Below are 14,526 nucleotides of genomic sequence, written 5' to 3'. Positions count from 1 at the left end.
ACAACGTCCGCACTTTTTCGTGAAGGGCAAACGATGGTGCAAACAGCACTCCACCGGGACTTGCAGACTTGAAAGTCTGAGCCAATCGCAGATCTGAGCACGTCCATTTGACACTGAGAACTAGGCCACAGAAGATGGATGAAACAACGGCACATTCTCTCCAAAAATATCTATCCTAAAACGTCCCCTCTCCGCCCTATTATATCTAGTATCGCCCCAGGTGCATACAGGCAGCATTCTTTGACACTGTATACAAGAAGAACTGTATATAACGATGTGCAGTTCTGGTTCTGAACCATGGGAATTGGGCCACTTCGATCGTGATTCTTCAGGCTTCCTTATACAAAAGATATTCTAGGATAGCTTATAATATCTTTGCTTTTAGAGTGTTCGCCCCTTCGGGCGAATCGGTGTCTTTCAACCTTAAGGTATTGCAAAATAGATATGTTCACCCAAGTGTGCTGAACTAGTTTGCTTGTGAAAACGACCTTTCTTTCTTTTGTCCCCTGCCTCCTCCGAAGTAAAGTCATCGGTCAGCGTTTGGAAAAAGTCTTCAAATGATTAGAAATCCAAAATAATATGATCTCTCTGGAATTCTGACGGTGTTCTTGGTCAACAAATAAAAGGATATTTACCCGGTCTGTAAATGAAATTTCAGAGAGATTCTCCTTTCTGAAACGCCTCTCCTTAACATTTACTACAATGAAGTGCCTGCACCATGCCCTAATTTTAAAATATATACTATGTTCACTGATAATTTAGATCCATTCTTCTATAGAACTGATACTCGACGGTCGTTCAGGCTTGCTTGAAGAAAAAAGTCCCAGACAAATCTTCACTGAAAAGCTACATCTTCAACATCTACAACAGCGACAACGGCAACCATAGAAACCACTGCCTCCACTGTTACCGTCGTTCCCGCGAACGCGATTATGTTCACTGACACGGATAAACTTAGAGTGAGAGCATCCTTTCACTGGGTCACATACCAAAGATCAACAGCGTGGCTAGCTGCACCCTGTGCATATTGTGGTGTTGTTGTTGTTTTGTTCTTTGTTGTTATTGTTTTTTGTTTTTTTGGCTGCTGCTGCTGCAGAATTAATTAAGCTGACTGATGACACAGGTGTCACTTACAAAATAAATTCAACAACAACAACAAACTCTGTACAGGAAGCAGCAAAGACCATTGATGTTTGGCATGTATTTTCGGTTGAAGGAGGATCTTATCTCGTGTAAAAACCTAAACAGATGTGTGCCGGTGGAAATGATCGCTTTCCCAACAAAAAATGTACTCTTGATTCTGGTGCTCAAGATATCTGCTCCCCGGTAGATGCGTCATTCTCAGATTTTCTGGTACGTGAGAATTTTTCGAGTGATTCTCCGTGATCTAGGCTTGCTGGTAAAATGCTCTCAAATTCACTCAGTATGTGGGAATGTTGAACGCACCTCGAACACAGCCAGCCGCTCCAACCAAATCTGCCAAAGTTTGCCTTTGAAATATTGCTACGCCCCACTTGTGCAGAAATAATAATGTTCACCAAGGCCATATATTAACAAAATATCTATCTATCTATCTAGCTAGCTAGCTAGCTAGCTAGCTACGTAGTACCTATCTGTCTAGCTAGCTATCTGATTGTTTTGTCTGTCTGTATGTCGCCTGTCTGTCTATCATACTCGCTCGAATCAAGGTAATTCAATTGCATACACGCCCTTGCAACGACTCTCTGTCTCTGTCTGTCTGCGTGTCTGTCTGCGTATCTGTCTGCCTGCCTGCCCCTCTCTCTCTCTCTCTCTCTCTCTCTCTCTCTCTCTCAGTCTCTCTCTCTCTCACACACACACACAGACACACTTTTTTTAGGGCAGATTTGCCACGTCGACTGAGTGGAGAGATCCCTTACCACTGAACCCTCTGTTGTTCGAGGCAGTAGTTCCTAACCCCCAATGACCCGATGACTCTTGTTTACCTAACAAGCGCTTCAGCAATCTGTCGGCAAACCCTTTCGTCTCTCCCCTCTCTCGGTACCGAGGGCTTGGTTTATCCTGGCCAAATTCCCAAAACATCCCACCGAGTTAAGGCGCCTTCAAATCGGCTGGGTTTAGCATTAATCCTCGAGTACACCGAGGTGTTTTTCGACAAGACGAAGAAAAATTTTGTTTGCTTGCTCTACATATTCGGGATGTCCAGACCGCTTTCACTCCTTGTGAGCCAGACCAAGTTTATCTTTCTTTTTGAGTTTTTCCCATCACATAGAACTTGACATAAATTGCCTAAACAGATATATAGCTGAGCTTCTGTGAAGGCACTTTGGGTTTCAAGTCACACACGTTCTAACACGAACAGAATTTATCGTAGCTGGGAGAGAGCGTGCAAAGGGGTGAGGTGGGTCAGTGGGGGACGACTCGTTCTTCGCCAATATTTCAACGAACATAAAGTGCTCAGATTGCACTGTTGATCTGAAAACTGTTCCAATGAAGCACGAAATAAAAACAGATCTTTTGGGAACCAGATAATTATAAACTTAGTGTGGTGATTCTAACAAGTACATTCGATAAGTCATTCCTCAAAATGAGACAAGCATGGACAAAAAGCAGCAGTATTCTGCTTCATATTAATTTACAGACGACATTCGTCAAGACGGGTAGAAAACTTAGTGATGATATTTTCATGGAACGGGGGACACAAAATATCTACCTTTTCGACAGGCTATCACACATTTTTACACAACTAAAATCGGCTGGTCAGTATTCCTTAATCACAGGATTCTAATTAGACGGATCTCCATGTGCGACAGAACAGGGGACGGGGTCTCCAACCGCCTTCTGCTGCCCTGCGTCCGTTAACCCCTTAACCTCTCCCAACAATCAAGCCCCCTTTTGTCATCCCCGCCACGGACACCCTCCTCCGTGCAAAAATGACCAGCTAAGTCATCACTTCTCTTCTTTTGTCCCACATCAATACAATAACAGCACGTCCAACGTAAAACCCTATCCTCGCGGCGGCCTTGACCCCCGTTGGAGGGTCGAGGTCGAGGTCGTTCACCTCGGCATCCGTGGGTACACAAGTGGACTGACAGTGTTCAAATAAATCTCCCCCTGGCTGCTCTTCCCGAGCCCCTTGATAGTGACGTTGACTGCATTCAACGGCTGTTGGAAAAAGGGGGGAGACGGGAGGAAAACAGACACATTTGGCCCCTGGCCACTGTCCTAACCTCATTTCCTTCGCAGAGCGTCAAGATCCGGTAAAGCTGTGTATGTGAAGAAATGGGGAGAAAACGATGATAGTGACCGTGAAATAAAAAGAACATGTTTGTTTGTTTGCTTAACGCCCAGCCGACCACGAAGGGCCATATCAGGGCGGTGCTGCTTTGACATATAACGTGCGCCACACACAAGACAGAAGTCGCAGCACAGGCGTCATGTCTTACCCAGTCACATTATTCTGACACCGGACCAACCAGTCCTAGCACTAACCCCATAATGCCAGACGCCAGGCGGAGCAGCCACTAGATTGCCAATTTTAAAGTCTGTTTGTCTGTCTGTCTGTAAAAAATTCCATTTCACACGGCAGAAATTAATATGTAAGCGCCTAGGGCTATATCTAGATTAGGCGCATAAAAAATGATCACAATAATAATAATAATAATGACCCGGCCGGGTTCGAACCCACGACCTCCCGATCACGGGGCGGACGCCTTACCACCAGGCCAACCGTGCCGGTAAATAAAAAGAAAGGAAGAACGGGGAGACATGAGCTTCCCGAATACAACTGGAGAGAAAACGTGCTCGTGAGATAAACTTTTTTTTTATAGAAAAATAAAGACAAATAAACAAACACAAGCAAAAACATTAATAATAAATAAAAATAAAAATATAAAAAAATTGAATAAATAAAAATATATATATATAAATGTCAAGGCGAACAAAACAGAAGAGTTGCACTCTCTCCTTCGCCCAACCTCTCCCCACCCAAAAAAACAAAAGGAGATCGTGTCACATTTTTTCTGGCAATGCAATTCTGTCGAATCATTTCAAGGACACAGTCATACTATACATGCGCCTCTCTATGACGGCTTACTAGTGCCAAAACCTGGGGTTACCCATTATCACGTGATAATTACTAATTAACGCTGTCAGTTACTGTTTTCACTCGTTAGTTACTCATTTTCACGGGATAATTAGTAATTTTCACAGGAAAATGACTAATTTTTAGTTTTGGCACTAGCAATCCGTCAGGAAGTGAGCCAAAACTAAAAATTAGTAATTAACAGGTGAAAGTTAGTAATTATTCTGGGAAAATTAGTAATAAACACGTGAAAATGGTAATTAATAATTAATATTATGAGGTTTTGGCACAAGTAAGCCGTCATACCTCTCCTCATTCACAACCCTTCTGACTGATTTCTCAGTCCCCCATAATCAGCACAATTTTGTTTTCAATGATGAAAAACACATAAAAGTAATAAACGTCTTTTAGCACACGACTCACTATCGACTCACACCCCCCTTCCCCCCCCCCCCCCCCCCCCCGAGTCAGGGTGCCCTCCCCCCAAAAAAACCGGCTTGAGTGTCCAGGGTTTGGAGTGGAGGGTGCGGGGAGGTGGGGTATGATTTCAGTGACAATTCACAAATCAATGAACACCTCGAAGGCGCTTTTAATTTCCTTTCACAAATGGTGCTGTGTGTGTGTGATTGTTATTAGTCGTAATTGTGAGCTCCAGAGGCGTAATGGGGAGTTGCGTGACTCACGTGCTCTCACACTTGTGACATCACCACATGTCATTCACAGTCTTCACACACGCACGACACGCGCGATCGCACTGACGCACGCACACACACGCGCGCGCATATACACACACGCACGCACGCACACACACACACCCACACATACACATACACACACACACACACACTCACTCACACGCACACACACGCAAGACGAACATGCGCACAAACAGACGCACACATACACGCATGTAATGGTCAATACATCCGTCTCTGATGACGCGTGCAAACAGGCTCTCTCACAGACACAGACACACACAAGTCACACACAGACAGACAGACAGACACACACACACACACACACACACACACACACACACACAGTCAATAAATCACGCCACTTCTAAAACAGTGTAAATCATGCAACACAGTAACCACCACATTTTAACAGTCCGTTATAATACGATACCAAGTTAATAGCAAAGGGGATACGTTTTCCTTCCGTCAAAATGAAACACACTCGTGCTAAAACACTGATAGTTACAGCCAGCGGATCTCGTGTTACGCTGATATTTCAGACTTGTCATAAATAATGAGCACGTGCATCGCGACAACTGACAACTGCTTGATCAGACAACGTTATCTGTAATCAGAGAATGCCTCACTCGCGCCAGAGTTGTTTATCTGCACGCGTGCATGCAATACTTGATGCCTTACGGTGTTCATGATATATAATAGAGAATCTATATTACGTGTGGGACTAGTTTTTGTCTTTATTATGTCGCCTTGAATGTGTCAGTGTTATATCAGTTTAATTGTCTTTTGGGTGGTTTGGGTGTGTGTGTGGGGGGGTGGGGGGCACGGTTGGTTCTCGATGGGTTTTTTTAACGGTCGGTTTAACAGTTCAAGTGAACAACAGTTTAATAAGAATACGAGATCGTGACATTCAACGCATGCATCAAGAAAACAGTAAACCGTCCACCTTTTATTCTGGGGAGAGAAGGAGGGGGGACTCCCTTACTTTTTTTTCAACCTTCTCCGCAGATAACCCTCGGCCGAGCATTATCTGTATCATAAAGCATAACATGTAACAATGATTACACACACACACACACACACACACACACACACACAGCACACACACACTTACTTCTCCAAAATAAATCACCACCATCATCATTCACCAATCCTGATTCATTACGTAAGCCGTTAAAAGCGATAAATAAAACCGTGGGCAGATGGCGACCACCGACGAAAAGCGACACCGAAACTACCCAGGCAGGCACAGCAGGGATGGCACAGAACAACAAACAAGCCACAAGATAATTCATCACCAGACGACACTAGTGCATTGATCATCCACCACCACCCAGGCCTCACCCCTCACCCTCTGCCCCACTGACTAGCCTAGCAAAGGCGATGACAACCGTGGAAATCAGGGACCATTGAAATGGTTGCAAGCGCGGACTACCGGACGCCGTCGGCACCCATAATCACCAATCAGCCCAAGTCTTATCACGCCGATACAAATAATCACAAGTCAGCGCAAAGGTCCTTATCACTCAGCAGTCTTTAGAAGCGAAGGGGGGGAGGGGGTGGGGGGGGGGGGGGGCTGGACACGGAAGCCAACAGTGGCTCCCCCCCCCCACCCCCAAGCGACATCAAAGGGGTGATGGGGGCAGCTGGCCAGCTGATTAGGTGCGTTCTGATAATTAGTGTGGTCACTCTCCAGACCCTGTGTCCCTGGAGACACCTGCTGTCATCACCTACATCACTGACCAAAGCCTGGGGCTGGAAGCGCGTGCTGACCGCGTGCTGGGAGCGAGCCGCACGCACTGTTGTCAGTCTGCCCCTCTGTCATTAGATCATGTACAGTGAACCCCTTCTTTGAAGCTCTCCAAAAATATGAGAACATCAGGTCTTAAAAAGGAGGGAGTTAAGTTAAAATGAAGATATGTTTACAGAGGTTATGGACAGAAAATTTGAGACAAATAAGTTTTAAAATGAGGGGGGTCTTAAATTGGGGGTGGGTAGGTCTCAAGGGGGTTAGGCGGGAGGTGGGGCGGTATCCACTGTACAGGGTTACAGGGTTCCTCACTGCTACAATTTCAATACTGGTAAGGAAATTTCGCCGGTCTGGAGGAAATGTGCATTATCAGCACGGTAATGGTCTCTAATGAACCTTGCGCTACCTGCGTACAGCCGTGTGTAATTTACAGGGGACTTTGAAGTCGATGGCCACGATGCTAATCTTGTGACCTGTAATCTTGCAGCCTACCTATTTCGGATTTCTTGTAACCAGGTACCTGTAACTGCCGCGCTGTCTTGTTCTTCCAAATACGGTAATGCCTCAGTCAATGAGATCATTACACTAATTACATAGACCTGTACTATTAAGTAAACGAGGGAAGAATGCAATGCTACATGTGGTTCCAAAAGGAAACAAATCTATCCAGGAACGCAATGTACGTATACGTAAAAAATCTAAATAACAATCCTAAGCGGATGCTAGGCTCGTCCGAGCACACACAATCGAGCACACACAATCGAGCACCCACTACATGGGGTATTAAAGGGAGTCGCGGGTGAGGGGGGGGGAGGGTACTCACAGCATTCAAATGCTAAAAACACGCGCGCTATGTATGCGTACACATGAACAAACACCTCATTGACATCACATGGGGGTACTAAAGAGTGTTGGCCGGGTACCCGCACCACCCAAGAGCCGTGTATGCGTACACACGTACAAACACTCCACAGGCATCACAAGGGGGAACGTGTTGACAGCGTGTCAGGCCTGGTTATCGGGGGGAGAGACAACAGTACCACCTGCCTAAGTCAACCGACTCGCCAAAAGCCTCCCTATTATCACCACGTTCCGCTCGTTCACTGAAGCTACAGATACGATTCTCACCTCACAAACCTGCCAGCAAAACGACGAGCCACCTCTGTCAACAAACACTTACCAACATTTAGGACATGATTACACCCCCCCCCCCCCCTTCCTTAACTCAACCCCCTTTGCCTCGCAAACTCACCCCCCCCCCCCCCCCTTCCTTAACTCAACCCCCTTTGCCTCGCAAACTCACCCCCCCCCCCCTTCCTTAACTCAACCCCCTTTGCCTCGCAAACTCACCCCTTCCCATCCCCCACCCACCCACCCACCCACCCCCACATTTTGGCATCCCCCCTACCCTGTGCTAAACTCTCAAAAAGATATGTTATCACCCCCACCCCCCCCTTTCCTCAACCCCTTTGCGTATCAACCTCAACCCACCCACCCACCCCCATCCCTAGATATGGGCATAATCCCTGGGCTTTTTTTGCTGCTGATGCAATATTTCTAAAACCGCAAGTTCAACGCTGGGTGAGAGCTTTTCCCTCCGATCAATCTTCAGTCAAGGTTGTTCCGGTGTAACTAAACCAGACGACTGTTGTATGCATTGAATAGGCAAGAAATTATGAGTTTCCTGTTTTTCTGCTGATGCAATTCAAACATTCCAAACATTCTGCGACAATACTTGGCTACTAAAATGATGTAAGGCCCGTCTCGACGGAGGGTCACATTCTGACCATTTTTGTCTCGCTGTATTGAGAGTATTTTTGGTTGCTATTGAAGTATCAACATCTGACTTTGAGTTTCTATAATAGTTCCACCCACTATCTAAAGCGTAAATTCTTGGTTTGCAGAACTTTGATTGTCGAAGATAATAACGCTTCTTTACTTGTTTCTGTGCATTATCGAATCGAGAGCAGAGACGCCCGTCGAGAAAAAGGAAAGCGTTTGAATTCATTTTGTGATTCTTACGGTTAAGACGTTTATTTAAGAACTAGATGAATATCCGCTTCGCCGGGTACCCGGCTTCGCCGGGAAGAAGTAGACCTTCGCCGGGTGTACGCCGGCTTTGCCGGCGCATTGTACGCGATTGACGCCACACGAAGGAAGGGAGATAAACGCGCAAAACACTGGAGAAGATAAGGAAGAGTTACTGGGAATGGATGTACAGAAAAACCAAAATCGGTTGAGCGCTGCGCGCTGAGAGCACGTGTTGAACATTCTCATCGACCAGATTGTGTCCGGGGTCTACCTGAATATGCCCACCAAATTTGAAGCAGATCCATCGAGAACTTTGGCCGTGCATGGCGAACACACAGACAGACAGACAGACAGACACAAGCCGTATATAGATATAGATAGATAGAAGCGTGAATGACATGTGTGTAAATAGCCTTTATCCTCTCTGTTCTAAAACGTCAAAAAGTCCTTGAAAATCCAACATAAATACCCCTAACGTTTCCTTTGCATTCTTTTTTTTGGCTCCTGTGAAAAGGCTACACAAAAATGCTTTTGACAATCTCGAACTCCTGTACATTTCCTGAAGTGAAGGACCTCAATATCAACCGTTTAGTTGGTTTTTCATGATATTTTGTCAGGACCGTTCAAAGGTTTAGTGTCATTATTCGGCTGAGATCTTTCAGAAGATTATAATTATATGACTCTTAAAATAAGATTTTTTTTCTGAACATGTGGGTATTTTCAGCATTTAAACGAATTTGTCATCATAATACTATTGTCTTGATGCGGTCAAGGTCCTTCGAGAGACTCTAAAGATAAGATGTCTATAAACAAGCAACGTCTGCAAGTACCAACGCTTGTTTCGAGTTCGTCTATTGACAACAATTAGAAAGGAAACAAGAAGAGCAAACGCTCGATCGAGTCACTTTCGCAGTTCTGAATATTATATGAGGCATCAGATGGACAGGAAGAAATTGCTATTCACAACACAATGAGTCACGTTCACATAAAATTTGAGCCCGGTCACTTTTATAGTTTCCGAGAAAAGCCCAACGTTAAGTTGTGTGTTGCCGAACAGAAAAGGCTAGTTATCTCCCTTGTTTTTCTGATAACGTTCGTAAAAGGCTACAGATGTAAATACTTTGATGTAAAGAATAATCCTACAAAGTTTCAATCACATCCGATGAACTTTGTCAAAGATATAAAATGTCTAATTTTTCCTTTGACGCTGACCTGTGACCTTGAAAAAGGTCAAAGGTCAACGAAACCATCGTTAAAGTGTAGAGGTCATTGGAGGTCACGACTAAACAAAATATGAGCCCGATCGCTTTGATAGTTTCCGAGAAAAGTCCAACGTTAAGGTGGTGTCTACGGCCGGACGGCCGGACGGCCGGCCGGACAGACTAACACTGACCGATTACATAGAGTCACTTTTTCTCAAGTGACTCAAAAACCGAGAAAGGTAAACTCATGTAAGGTATAATTTAGACAAAACGAAACTTTCAAAACTACGTCGACCTAATGGTCTTTATTTAAAGTATACAAACATAAGTTATAATAATGATAACAACAAGAAGAGCAAACGCTCGATCGAGTCACTTTCGCAGTTCTGAATATTATATGAGGCATCAGATGGACAGGAAGAAATTGCTATTCACAACACAATGAGTCACGTTCACATAAAATTTGAGCCCGGTCACTTTTATAGTTTCCGAGAAAAGCCCAACGTTAAGTTGTGTGTTGCCGAACAGAAAAGGCTAGTTATCTCCCTTGTTTTTCTGATAACGTTCGTAAAAGGCTACAGATGTAAATACTTTGATGTAAAGAATAATCCTACAAAGTTTCAATCACATCCGATGAACTTTGTCAAAGATATAAAATGTCTAATTTTTCCTTTGACGCTGACCTGTGACCTTGAAAAAGGTCAAAGGTCAACGAAACCATCGTTAAAGTGTAGAGGTCATTGGAGGTCACGACTAAACAAAATATGAGCCCGATCGCTTTGATAGTTTCCGAGAAAAGTCCAACGTTAAGGTGGTGTCTACGGACGGCCGGCCGGCCGGACGGCCGGCCGGACAGACTAACACTGACCGATTACATAGAGTCACTTTTTCTCAAGTGACTCAAAAATTATACTAAAATAGACAAGAAGTCTTAGCTGTTTCGGATGTCCTCTGTCAACGCTGTCTAGATTGTGACAGGGATTAGCCTAGATGCCTGTGCGGTCCTTTGTGCAGACTGAATGTGGTACACTAAGAGCTTACCCGAAAATAAAATCCCGATGGTCTACGTTTCTTTTGACTCAATAACTACTATATACATGTAATTGTACAGACTATACATGTATACAATGCTAACCTTCTCGACTGCGATAACATCTAAATTACACGTCCGCAACTGGAATCAAATGTACGTATTCAACAGGCCGACAGCCCCTTTCTGAACTTATCAATTGCATCTCAACTCCCAACATGCTCTGGTTCTACTCTGTCTGTCTGTCTGTCTGTCTTATACTGTCTGTCTGTCTGTCTGTCTGTGTCTCTCTCTCTCTGGTTCAAACAATGTTTTATTAAATCAAACATGATACAATAATACAACGATAAACAATAGGGACACGAACTCAAGCGAACGCTTATATTACGCGCCCTACGTAGTTGGAAAATAACACAAATATGATGTCGGACAAACATTACTTATAAACTGTGGAACTATCTAGATCAAAAGCATAGTTAAATCAAACCAGAAAGAATAAGAAAAAGCTAGCAGGAGGAAGAGAGAGAGGGGGGGGGGGGGGGGGAAGGGTGGAGGTGGGAGAAAAGAATGGTAGATACAGATGAAGGTGGTTAGCGCATACAAAAAAAGAATATACGTAGTACATTATAAACTGTAAACCAGTGGCAAATAAGCAGTAGTTCATTAAATATATATTTCAAGAGTGCATATAAAATAAGGGTGGTTGACATGAATATGCGTACTGAGTTAAATCAACAAAAACGACCAGATTCACAGATAAACGATTGGACACTTTCAAAAATAAGCTTGTTGGTGCGGAGAAAAAGGTTTTCGCTACCATTTAACAATACAAAATTAGTGAACACCACTATAAGCATTATGCTTGTTGTTGTTTACTCAATATGCGTTTTTTGTAAATAATGCACAAACGTTAAATAAAACAGTTTAAACCAATACAAAATTAGTTCCACATGTCTGTAATTTACAGGTAGTGCATTTATTGTAGACAGGCGAGCATCTACGTACAAAGGGCAATGCGTCAAGTAATGGTCAGCTGTTTCGTTCAGGTAGCCGCACGCACACTGCGGATTAACCTGTAAGTGGCGTTTGCACAGATCAGAATCCAAGTTACTCATGTTAAGGCGCGCTCTCTCTAATGTTTGTAAAGATTTTAGTCAAGCAGTCCTTTGTACTGGAAACTTGCATTCTCCCAGTAAGGTCATATATTGTACTACGTTGCAAGCCCCTGGAGCAATTTTTTGATTAGTGCTTTTGTGAACAAGAAACAATTAACAAGTGGCTCTATCCCATCCCCCCCCCCCCCCTTTTTCCCCGTCGCGATATAACCTTGAACGGTTGAAAACGACGTAAAACACCAAATAAAGAAAATGTCTCTCTCTCTCTCTCTCTCTCTCTCTCTCTCTCTCTCTCTCTCTCTCTCTCTCTCTCTCTCTCTCTCTCTCTCTCTCTCTCTCTCTCTCTCTCTCTCTCTCTCTCTCTCTCTCTCTCTCTCTCTCTCTCTCTCTCTCTCTCTCTCTCTCTCTCTCTCTCTCTCTCTCTCTCTCTCTCTCTCTCTCTCTCTCTCTCTCTCTCTCTCTCTCTCTCTCTCTGAGACACACACTCACACATGCAGACACAGGCAGAAACACAGCCACCGCCACACACACCGCAATACTCACAAACTCAGAAATTGCACTTTGTCATATCTATCCCCCAAACCACCAACCCCTACCCATTCCACTCACCCCCTTGCTCACACCAAACCCCAGACTTTCAGTCAGCACATTTTCCATATAACAAGATCTAAACTAGTAAGCCTATTACTACACAAACGTCACCCTTGTAACCAAATTCATCGAACAAGGGGTGGGACTCTCTTGTAATGAAAAAAGAGGAAATCCCCTTTTTCTAGGGGGGTTCGGGGGAATGCTCCCCCGACATTTTTTTAAATGGTACATTAAAATCTGTACAATCTGGTGCATTCTGAGAGTAAAATTCAACTCGTTTGGATTAGGTAAAAAAAAAGACATTCTCCTCACACCCATACACAATTTTTTTTTTAAATTCACACAACAATGGTAACATTGTAATGGTGCATACTTACGTAATAAACAATGTATCCACAATCCAATACTGGCAATGGTATGATGCAATGCATTGAAGCACAAAATGACTATTAGTTATCAGGAGTTTTCAGTCAGCATAATTTAACTCTCAAGCCTCCAGTGTTCTGTTCCATCTTCACTTCTCTCCATATCATTTAGCCAACAAGTTATAGATACTGTGATGAAATGGGACGCGGAAAAATAGATTACTCCAGCGGAATTCGTAAGTTGTGTCCGCGGAAATCCGCGGATTCGCGGAAAAGTCCCACCCCTGTCGAACTCAACGACTAACGTACCATTACAACCTTGTCCAAACAAGACTTACACACTGTCCCAACAACAGACCAAAATGACTTGACGGCCAACTTTCAACCATGAATCAACAGGCGACAAAGGCCGCGAGAATCCAATCACCACAGGTCTCTAATCAAACACCCGTCCGATGATGGAATGGCAAGGGGGCAGCAGAAGGGCAGCGCCGAGTAAATAAACAGCCCCGATGAAGCTGCGAACAATTACCGTGTGCCTTCACACAGACATCAGAAAGCCGAAGTGAGTGAACACAGCGGGCCTCTAATCAGTTCCGCGTTGCATCAGATTCAATCACTCTGTTACACTGTGTGATTCCTGGCGGTGAGAGATTGATATCCACGGTTGACAGCGCTCTTGGTTGGTACACGTAGACCGACAGAGAACGGGTAAGGGTTGGTATGTGAGCGTCACACACGCCCGCACCCACGCACTCACAATCATGCACGCACGCACGCAAGACACATGCACACACACCGACCAGAATCCATAACACGGACGAAGAGACTTATCAGTTGTCATATATATATGAATATATCACGAAATAGAATTTTGAAAAGTTTTGTTAAAATCCAACAGAACAATTGAACGATCCATTGAACTTTTCATGATAAACTGATCTTGTGGTGTCTCAGGCTTTATTGTGTTCGCATTCACACACACACACACACACACACACACACACACACACACACTTCCTCCCTCCCTCGTCACCCAAACATAACACTTATCCGTTGACTTGCAAAGCATATAACCTCCTCACACTCTCCAAGATGTATTCAATCAACAAACTTCACTGATCGTGGGGCTGTAAAAAGGGGGGATCTTGCCAGTACAAACATCAAAGCGAAAACCTTTCAATTACAGACCGGAAACACTCTAAACACAGAATACCAACCAACCAATCGTCTGCAAGAACACAAATTCAGGTAATGGGGTCACTCACATCCAAACGAAACTAGACCAAAACATCGCAGAGCCTTCAGAGTGAATACACACAAGTGAAGTTCTCCGATAACACTAACCTGTTTAAGGGGGGAGGGTCAATGACCTGCAGTATAGTAGACCAGTAAGCAAACACTCCCGAGATTCTGGAAGCACATGGAGATGATAGGTATCCACCAAGTCGGCCACTTCGGAGATCTGAAACTTTTTGGTACTCCGTGTTGTCCACTCAGAATGTAGAGAGAAAAGAGTCTGGAGAGATTCGTAGAGCAAGGCCATCAAAGTGTTTGGCGAGCAAAATCTGGACTGGGGTCAACGACCTGAAACAGGAAGAAATGAAGACTGCTTGTCATGTCACGTCATTTTGATTTTATTTATTTTTTTACTTGTTACCCAATGTCAATGTCGGAAACACAA

General features: G+C 44.2%; 1 long non-coding RNA gene across 3 annotated transcripts in view; it reads right to left on the bottom strand.

Annotated features, from left to right (window-relative positions):
- The window catches only part of LOC138967329 (uncharacterized), a 181,077-nt gene that overhangs the window by 19,900 nt on the left and 146,651 nt on the right, over positions 1-14,526 (bottom strand). For all 3 annotated transcript variants that reach the window (XR_011455920.1, XR_011455919.1, XR_011455921.1), the window contains exon 2: positions 14,190-14,429. This is a non-coding gene — a long non-coding RNA (uncharacterized lncRNA). The remainder of the gene's footprint in view (positions 1-14,189; positions 14,430-14,526) is intronic.

Source organism: Littorina saxatilis, linkage group LG5, assembly GCF_037325665.1.
Source record: "Littorina saxatilis isolate snail1 linkage group LG5, US_GU_Lsax_2.0, whole genome shotgun sequence".
In the NCBI taxonomy this organism is placed as follows: Eukaryota; Metazoa; Mollusca; class Gastropoda; order Littorinimorpha; family Littorinidae; genus Littorina; species Littorina saxatilis.
Note: the sequence above shows the minus strand (reverse complement) of the source record. Positions and strands in the feature narration are given on the sequence as shown.